The sequence below is a fragment of the Colius striatus genome, chromosome 6, assembly GCF_028858725.1.
Source record: "Colius striatus isolate bColStr4 chromosome 6, bColStr4.1.hap1, whole genome shotgun sequence".
Taxonomy (NCBI): domain Eukaryota; kingdom Metazoa; phylum Chordata; class Aves; order Coliiformes; family Coliidae; genus Colius; species Colius striatus.
This window is the reverse complement of record NC_084764.1, coordinates 16,638,746-16,646,980: the sequence shown is the minus strand read 5'-3', so window position 1 is coordinate 16,646,980 and position 8,235 is coordinate 16,638,746. Positions and strand designations below refer to the sequence as shown.

Below are 8,235 nucleotides of genomic sequence, written 5' to 3'. Positions count from 1 at the left end.
CAAGATGCATTTCTTTTCATCCACTATTTTTATTTCCCACATTCTTACAGCTCTATTTTTCACTTTTCTCTCTACAATAGCTTTATTCCTTTCTAAATTCGACCGTGTGAATTATTTCACCTAGAATTTCCCTGGGGATTCATAGATATGATATGCAAACACTTTACTACCATAGTGTAGTAAGTGCCACTTTTTTTCTTTTCTTTCTCTTAAAAAAAAAAAAATCAGCTTTATTATTATGTAGCAACTATATTGGTCTCATGAGAGCAATATAAAAGGTAAACCAAAGGGTGCTGGCGTAAATGACTAACCATCATATCTATCCAAGAAATATTAATACATTTTAAGTTTTAATAAAAATAATTTCTGACAGTCATCAGATACAAATGCTAGGTGCACATTTCAAGTAATTTGATACATTTTAATTGTCAAGTCTGATGAAATACAGGAAAGCACTACGCTTTCCAGTAAATTATTTTACAGTCTGCATGTCGTCAAAGTTTGAGGAACACTTGAAGTTTTTATATCTTGTATTTCTTGAATCTTTTTGGTTCTATTGTGTAGTATCTGTTCCTATCAATTTAATATCTGACATGTCTTCGATGAGAGGACTTTATATTAAACAGATTTTGGGGCTCAGGAGTTGGACCTGGAGCTTGCTTCCTCCGCTCCACGCATCGTCCCGGTACTGCAGTGCCTCTGATTTTTTGGGGAAGCTGGACTAGATGATCTCTAAAGGTCCCTTACAACCCCTACCTTTCTATGATTCTATGAGCTGCATTTGGTACAGGATTCATCTGCTGTTCCTTTTCCCCACTGATGAACAGCACATACCATCTTTGTAGATTTCAGAAATTGCTATCTGTACCATAAAGTACCTCCTTTACTGATATCGGAGCCAGACCTCTTCTCACACTTCTATTATGGATACTGGTAACATATCCAAAAACATAAATGCCGTAGAAAGTATCAGTACTGGTGCTTCAGGTCATTTAGGTATTTTTGAAAGTTGCAAATGTGCCTTTTGGGGGAGAGATGTGAAGTCTTTTTATTAGTTATCCTTATTTTCAAACTCCATTTTTATAGCTGTAGTACAACTCCCTGTGTAATTATTGTCATGTTTTTACAGTTAAACATTTACAACATTACATCAATTAAATTTCAAGATAATGATAAATCATACGTCACTACCTCAACTTAAATCTAAACCAAACTTTGTCATAAAGGAACTAATTTAATTCAAATCAATTCACTACAAAATTTTTTTTTGGCTCTGCAAACACTCTGGACACAGGGACATTGAATGTGCTAATAATTTAAATCTGTGCAGATTGTGCATGCCATAGCAGCAACCAAGTGAGTCACTTCAGCTCTGCTTTTCAACAAGTCTGTCCTCATTATGAGTCCTACCTGAACCCAAGATAATTTAACCTATCCCTAGAACATCCACCCCCAATTAATCTGTCTGAAAAATTAACAAGAATATTGGTGATAGAATCTTCTAATACTCTCTTGGGGCATGCTTGGCCTGTTTGCTTACTTCAGTGCTTGTTATCAAGTCTGTCTTCACTAGTCAGAGTGGTAAGTCTGTCCTAGAGCACAGTTACTAGGAGTTTTACCCTTTGAAAATCTTAAGAAAATAATTAATCTAAAGTTAGCAGGCAGTACTATTTTCTAGGGTTACCATGCTCACAGGTCTGAAAAAACACTTGCCAGCTTCTTCAGAGCAACAGTTCAATCTTGCACATCTATTTTGCAGCGAACTACAAGCCTACAAGAACAGAAGTGAACCCTGTGCTGTCAGGATCATTTTTGCAGAGCTGCTGTTCACCACAGAGTTTCTCCTTTGAAAAAACAACCACAGAGTAAGTGTGGAAAACTGCTCTGTCCCATAGTAACTTGGAAGTATCTGCATATTTTACTGGCCTTACTACAAAGTGTCTGAAATCTTATCCACCATTATAATAATTCATAACAAGTGTTTTATAAAGAATTGGCGGAGATAAAAAGAAACTAAAGACAATGTTTACGCTACAGGCTATACACAACTGATTATTTCAGTTGGCTGATTACTGCATGAGCAGCTGAATATAAGTCTGCCCAGTATGTCAAAGACAGAAGACTTCTTGGGTTATGCGGTAGAATATCAGAGGACAAAAAAGACCTCAGGGAAAAGAAGTTAGGTGCTCCTAGAAGCAGAAGGTGTATCTGGGAAAGACTAGTATATAAATTTTGTGGGTTTATCCCTAGTTTTGCTAGATAGCTGTAACAAGGTGGTTTTCCCCAGCTAAAAAACTAAATGCATACTGGCTTTGGCATAATCCTCAGCTAGAATTCAAGTGAATATAAGCTCAACACTGTTATAACTCCATTTGGATCTTTGAATATAAGTATGAGGCTTTTCTCCATTTATAGTCTAATAATTTAAACATAGATGCCTGCACCAAAGAGGAGTCTGTAATCAATTTAGGTTAGAAAGATAGCTCTCAGCTGCAGCACTGTATTTCTACAACCGCTTCAACACAGGTAAGACATACTGATCACCCATTTTTGCAACTTTTATTACTACGGAAACTCACTGAGTTTGGGAATTTTGATAATTTGATTTCTTGTACACGCATACACATGTGCATACACATTCTAGTAAGCTTAGCTTTACAAATCCACTTCAGTGAGCTATTGCTAACACAAAACTGTTGTCTGGTAATGAAGCCAATCCTATCCATTACAGCAGCTGTCATTTCTGCTGCATAACCTCCTTCTACTAGGTTTCAGTCACCCAGATGAGAGTTTTTCTCACTTGAAACTCCTCAGCATGCCTGGAGAAACATCCAAGTCATCATTAGTTGTCAGTAATTTACATGCTAACAGTTCCCTTGAGCCTGCAAGCCTGCACAGTTTGCTTTCATCCTTCTCTGGGATTCAGCTGCTCACAATCATTAGCCAACAGAACCACAGAGTGCAGCCTAACAAAGCAGTTAAGGCAATTCAAAGACCAACTGACATGCTAAGGGAAAGTCCAGCCACTCATTCCCACTACTTCCCTACCACCATCTGACTCCTCAGCAAGTGGGTTAAAAAGCCAGGACAGCAAACAAAAGAATGCAGTAATCTCCCCAAACTAGCTGGTGATAGGATTAAATAAGCATTAGTGCCAGGAGCGGCACAAAGCCAGAATGGGGAGGAAGGAAGTAGGAACATCCCTTTCAGCAGAGGTTAGCCTTTTCATTGGCCTTATCTGCATTGTCACACTGTGGTTCGAGGGGTATGCTTCAGGAGCAACCGAGCAGACTTAACAGCTTTCCGATGCCAAAAGGAGCAGTCTCATTCTCCTCTGCCTTGCATTCCAGCTCTGGCATGTATCTGACCCTTCAGTAAACTGACTCATTAATCCAGCAGAAAGCTAGTTGCTTTTTTGGTTGGTTTAATTCGCCAGTAGTTTAATGAATTGAATTGGCTCAGAGAGAGGTCAGATAAGCACTAACCAGGGGAAATGCACAGACAGAAGGGGAGGACAAAGCAATGCCCCTTCAGCAACAAGCAGCATGCAGGTCAGCTCAGTCATACTACTGCACTTCCAACCACTCAGCTGGCAGATGGCCAGCTCTGGCTTTCCAAGGGAAAACAAGCCAAGAAGAGTGTGGTTCTACCTACCCAACTGGCAGCTATTCCTTTTGGGACTAACGGCATCCTGCAATATAGCCTAGCACCTGCTAGTCATGGTGGAATAAAATTTATTGTCCAGCACATCTTAACTGAGATATGATTAGTTAAGATCCACCATTTCTGCTGAAACATCAAGGCTCAGCTCCATCACCAAGACTTCTTCTTCAATATTTGCTTCCTCTCTGTAGCCCTCAGACACTTGCTCAGAAATCCTTCCTCATTGAGGACCACAGGAACCAGCACTGCCCTCATTTTTCCCCCCTCCTCAGAATAACCTTCTCCCTCTTTAACACTTGCTCCATAGTCCTCTCCTACTCCTGCTGTCTACCTATAGCTTCACCCAGCAGCAGGTGCCTGATGTCTCAGGATAGGAGCTGTGGTGCTGCTCTATCAAGGCGAGGTCCTTATACATAACATGCAGAAACTTCACACACACATTGTCATGGTTTATTGGATGTTTTGAATTTTCCAGATTGAAAACCACTCTAATTCAGTTCAGAACTGACAGATGAAGTGGACAGGAAGTGAGTGCCATTAGGTGATCACCTTTATCAAGTTTGAAAATCTGCTGATGTTTTGTATCGAGGGGTTTTTTAATTAATTATTAAATATTAAATAATTATGGTACAGAGAAACAACAATTATGAAAGTGCAGGTCCCATATTTCAGTATTTACAGAATAGAAGACATATTATATACTATCTCTATTCCATCCTTCAAACAGCATAAAAATTGTCACTAGAAGAACATTAAAGAAAACACGCAGATGATGGAAAAATAAGCAGATGTCAAGGCCTTTACAGATCTTTTCTTAATGCACATTTTCTTAGATACACTTACTAAAAAGCCCTGAAATGAAAGAGGATTAATATTGTAAGAAATGGCTTGAAAATTAAAATCTTTTAGTTCTGCCATAACTGCAGGAACATATTACGAAGTTAGGCAGCAATCATATGCATAATTAAAGAAGTGATTATATGTATATTTATACCATCAATGCATAATTCTCAATTTGTTAAACATAAAACAGAACATCAAGGAAATGAGAATTTTAATTCCACTTGTTTAATATGGAACATTAAGTACATAAAAAATTGCTTGTAATTTTAAAGTGTGTAACTTGAACAAAATTTCAAGGTGGAAAATATTTGTGGAGAAGTAATGAGTGAAAAGAAAAGGAAAATATTAATATTAATATTAATATTATGCTTAATGAACAGTAACTTCAGTTATAATAATTAAGAAGTATGCTCCCATTCCAAATACTTAAAAAGAAGGTAAAGCCAATTACCAATACATTTCTTGATGTTATACTAATAAGATAGATGTGAGATTTCTTAAGTGTTCACACACAATTGTTGTCTGGCTCTAGCACATCAGGAAACATGCACAATGATCTCTCTTACACCATGTGTGTCTCTAATAACAACCAGCTCAGAAACATTTGCTTATACTGAGATTAATAGCAAGATATATTCTGTGTTTGTGATGTGAAACTGGCAATTTTTTGGACTCCACATTCAAGTTGATTCGTGAATTGAATGCAATTAAGAAGAAGTCTTCACCTTTTTTGTGCCTTCCAACCCCAAAAGGAGAAGTTTAGGAAAATGCAGTGCAATCACTGTAGAAAGGATGAAAACTACATATTCACAGAGAGTGACGTGCTGTTGAAGAGCATCCAGACCTTCTTTGCAGACTCGAGGAGCCATGATCAAAGCTCTGTAATTCTGAGGAAAGGTGGTATGTGTCTTCTGCATTAAATTTCATAGACCCAAACATAACAACACCAAGTCATTTTTCTTCCACCCTCAGCCAAGAGCTGAGCAAAGATTATTCCTTTATATTTTTTTTAAGAGTGTACTGCATACTCATCTATTTTGATAACAGTATTACAATATTTTCTTTTAGAAATCGTACCCAGCTGTCTTGAAGGCAGCCTTTTTTATATTTGATTGGCAGCACTCTCAAGATCAAATATTGAGTTGTTCTAAGAAGGAGTTAAAGAGCTATCATTGTAAATACATTGTCTTACCAAGAGTTTTGTGGTTAATTGGATACTGGAAATAGATATTAGCCCATATTGTCAGTGTTGTATGGACTTAATAGCATAAGACGTCATCTGTCATCAAAATGAAAGGTATTATAGACCTTCCTGCACCCTCGATTCTGTTGCTTAAGGGATTCCAGCTTTTCACTGACCCTTCAGCACTCCTCTGTGCTCAGATATCTACTATAAGATATTAAGCAGAATCACAGGATTGATTGGAAAGGACAGCTAGAGATTATCAAGTCCAACCTCCTGCTAGAACAGGTTAACTTAGATCAAGTTGTACAGGAATATGTCCAGGGGGGTTTTGAAAATGTCAGGGAAGGAGACTCCACTCTGGACAATCTGTACCAGTGCTCCGTCACCATCCCAATAAAGAAGTTTCTCCTCACGTTCAAGTGGAACTTTCTGTGTTCTGCTTGTATCTGTTACCTGTTGTCCTGTCACTGGGCACTACAGAAAAAAAGACTTGCCCCATCCTCTTCACACTCACTCTTTATGTATTTATAAATGTTGATAAAGCTCCCCCTCCTCCCATGATTCATGCATCATATGTTAATGCCTGCATATAGTGTAACTTAACATTTAATAGTACATGTATATTAAATATTATCACGTTAATTATTTTACTGTCTTATATTTATTCAAACCATCACTATTTGTGCCACAATTGCTGAGAAATACATTTTAAAATACTTGCTAAAACTATTTATATACCATAGCATTTGTTATTTATAGATGTTGAGAAGTTTTAGAATGCCTAATACTGTATTATTGCTTTGTATTACAGGAAAAGTAATCTGTATTAATTGCTTACTTAGCATTGTATGTTTCCTCTGATCCAAAAGTGTTACTCAAATTAGTCCCTCTGGTTATCATTAAAACTGTAAGAGCCTGAAAAATGAAAGTTGTAGTGCAAGTCAGTGTCAGAGACAACTGCAAAAATGGCAAGTTGACAGAATTAATAGAACTATTTTTGTGCAAATAAATGTTATCTTTATGTAAACATATAAGCAATGTTTATCAGTTTTATAAGTAAAAATATAGGAAATGCCATTTTGTGATAGGATTTGTAAAGTCAATCATTCACTACATTAAAATGGTTGAAAGTGTTTGCCATTTCAAAGTATTTAGTGCTTTAAATATTAAAAAATGCAGAAAGTGAAATATCTGATACTTTTATTATGCATTACATTTTTTAGATGATCAGGGAACTGGAGATTCTTCCTTATGAGGAAAGGCAGGAACTGGGGCTGATTAGTCTGGAGGAGACAGGGGGGAGATCTCATTAATATTTACAAATATCTAAATAGTGGATGTCAGGAGGTTGGGGCGTGCCTTTTTCCGATGATATCTAGTGACAGGACAAGAGGTAATGGGATGAAGCTGGAACACAAAAAGTTCCATTTAAACGGTTTTTAAAAGCCACCTGGACACATTCCTATGTGACCTGAACTAGGTGGACCTGCTTTATCAAGTGGTTGGACTAGATGATCTCTGAAGGCCTCTTCCAGTCCTTACCATTTATGAGTCTATGAAAATATTTTCAAATGAAACCTGGATAAGTTGCTACCTAATGTTAAAGATGTAAAAGATAATTGATATTCTCAGATTTTCATTTCTCAAAATAATTTTGGAATTAACTAAATGTGTTCATACTATAAAGAAGCAATATTAATTGACATGTATTGCAACACTCAATGGAATATACACTAAGTCTGTGTGAATTCGTTCATCGATCCTGTCACTTCAGTTTTAATTTGTGTTATCTGGAATGATTTACAGGTACAAGGAACTAAAAAAGAAGATATCACCATTTCACACCAAGGAATGTTCCAATTATACTGTTATCTATATTAACAATTTATCATTTCAACTATCTAAAATATGGGGCCAAGGTTTTGTGTTGATAAATGGTAGGGAAAAGACTGTGGTAACACACATTGCAGTTTTTTAGGTGATTGAATGTGACAGGACATCAATATTTAGCAACTCTATGTTTGACTAATATTTTGAGATAAGTTGGAAATGCTTACTCCAAGCACATACAATATTTATAGATTCTATAATGTAAACTTTTTTTAATCAAAATGGTTATATATATCAAACTGGAAGTTTAAAACATGGCAAAGATCTAGGTAAATTGACATGACATGTACTTTGCTGAATATTGGGCAGTTAGGCCTGTATTACATATAACCATAAATTGTTTTATCCTATGTAGGTTTTATTCCATTTCTCTTTTAATTCCACATATCATTTAAATTCTGTAATAAAAGTCAATACATCTTATGGGGCAAAGTTGAAAAAGTATTAAAAACATACTCTCCAAACATCATAGGTTATAGCTGAAAAGATTTCTTTTCCTATACCAAAAATGTCACTTTTGTGTTTTCTACATTGAATAATGTAGAAACCCTTTAAACCAGATCTTTTGAATCTTGGAGGCACACTGCTGAGAACCACTGACACTTCCACCAACTTCTGCTCCTAAGAGTCTATGATCTTATGAGAAGTGTAAG

At 36.5% G+C, this 8,235-nt stretch overlaps 1 non-coding gene across 1 annotated transcript; it reads left to right on the top strand.

The window, feature by feature from the left end:
- Positions 1–532: 532 nt before the first annotated feature.
- On the top strand, positions 533–721 carry LOC133625690 (U2 spliceosomal RNA). Its single transcript, XR_009818996.1, has one exon. It is a non-coding gene; the product is annotated as a U2 spliceosomal RNA (small nuclear RNA).
- The last annotated feature ends 7,514 nt before the right edge of the window (positions 722–8,235 follow it).